Below are 2,084 nucleotides of genomic sequence, written 5' to 3'. Positions count from 1 at the left end.
TCTTGTGGCTCACGGGCGCTGTTAGTTAGGGTCGCACAGAAATCCCTCGGAATGGGAAAAGGGGTCATTTTCGTGTTGCCACATTGCGTACGAACGGCATGAAACTTCCAGAGGCATCTGCAGCAGAAATGCATGTGCACTCAAAAACGTCTATATTTTTCACGGATAGACCCCGTGAAACGCTAGAAATTGGCGGGGATGTGTCTCTTGTGGCTCACGGGGCTGTTAGGGTCGCACAGAAATCCCTCGGAATGGGAAAACGGGTCATTTTCGTGTTGCCACAATTGGCATACGAACGGCATGAAACTTCCAGAGGCATTTGCAGCAGAAATGCATGTGCACTCAAAAACGTGAATATTTTTTCACGGATAGACCCCGTCAAACGCTCGAATTTGGCGGGGATGTTTCTCTTGTGGGTCACGGGGCTGTTCGGCTCGCACAGAACTCCCTTGGTCCACCTGATTCGTGCATACAGGCAGCAACTAAAACTCTGTAAACCTGCTGTGAGGACATCTAAACAGTGGACCAGTGAGGCTGTGGAAGATTTGCGGGCGTGCTTAGACTGTACTGACTGGGATATGTTCACGACTGCTACCAATAGTCTGGATGAACTCACAGAGGCTGTGTACATCAGCTTCTGTGAGGACTGCTGTATCCCAACACGTACCAGGGTGAACTTTAACAACAACAAGCCCTGGTTCTCAGCAAAGCTCAAAAGGTTGAGGTTGGAGAAGGAGGAAGCGTTTAGGAGTGGGGATAGAGACAGATTCAAGGAGTCGAAGAACAGGTTTAGCAAAGCGGTGAGAGAGGCTAAACGACTGTACTCAGAGACACTAAAACACCAGTTCTCTACTAACGACGCTGCTTCTGTCTGCCAAAGGGCTCAGGCACATCACCAACTACAAACCCAGAGCGCCCCACACCACTAACGACTCCCGCCTAGCCAACGACCTGAACGAGTTCTACCGTAGATTTGAAAGACAATTGGACTGTCCTGAACCACCCCTTCCCACCCAAGAGGCCCCATCCCCCACCCATACTACAGAAACGACTCTCTCCTTTCAGGAGGGAGAAGTTAATGGGCTTTTCAAGAGGCAGAATCCACGCAAAGCAGCCGGGCCGGACTCTGTCTCTCCAGCCACCCTCAGGCACTGCGCTGACCAGCTGTCTCCGGTGTTCACCAACATCTTTAACACCTCCCTGGAGACATGCCATGTACCAGCCTGTCTCAAGTCCTCCACCATCATCGCTGTGCCCAAAAAGCTAAGGCCAACAGGACTAAATGATTACAGACCGGTCGCCCTTACATCTGTGGTAATGAAGTCTTTTGAGCGCCTGCTCCTGGCACACCTCAAAGCCATCACAGACCCTCTCCTGGACCCCCTTCAGTTTGCCTACAGAGCCAACAGGTCTGTGGACGACGCAGTTAACATGGCCCTCCACTTCACCCTACAGCATGTGGACGCCCCAGCATCCTACGCCAGGATCCTGTTTGTGGACTTCAGCTCTGCCTTCAACACCATCATCCCTGCCCTGCTTCAGGACAAGCTCTTCCAGCTGAACGTGCCCTACTCCACCTGCAGGTGGATCACAGACTTCCTCTCTGACAGGAAGCAGTGCGTTAAGCCGGGAACAGAAGTCTCTGACTCCAGGTCCATCAGCACGGGAACTCCTCAGGGCTGCGTCCTTTGCCCACTGCTCTTCTCCCTGTATACCAACAGCTGCGCCTCCAATCATCTGTCCGTCAAACTCTTGAAGTTTGTCGGACGACACCACCCTCATTGGGCTGATCTCTGGTGGGGATGAGTCTGACTATAGGTGGGAAGCTGACAACCTGGTGACCTGGTGTAGCCAGAACAACTTAGAGCTAAATGCTCTAAGGACAGTTGAGATGGTTGTGGACTTCAGGAAGAATACAGCCCCACTCACCGCCATCACCCTGTTAGACTCCGCAGTCAAAATTGTGGAGTCCTTCCGCTTCCTGGGCACTATTCTCTGCCGGGACCTCAAGTGGGAACTGAACATCAGCTCCCTCGCCAAGAGAGCTCAACAGAGGATGTACTTTCGACGGCAGCTGAAGAAAT

Source organism: Petromyzon marinus, chromosome 20 (assembly GCF_048934315.1).
Source record: "Petromyzon marinus isolate PM22_M1 ecotype Great Lakes invasive population chromosome 20, UKy_Petmar_22M1.pri1.0, whole genome shotgun sequence".
NCBI classification, from domain to species: Eukaryota; Metazoa; Chordata; class Hyperoartia; order Petromyzontiformes; family Petromyzontidae; genus Petromyzon; species Petromyzon marinus.
The sequence above is the reverse complement of the archived record's forward strand: the minus strand, read 5'-3'. Positions refer to the sequence as shown.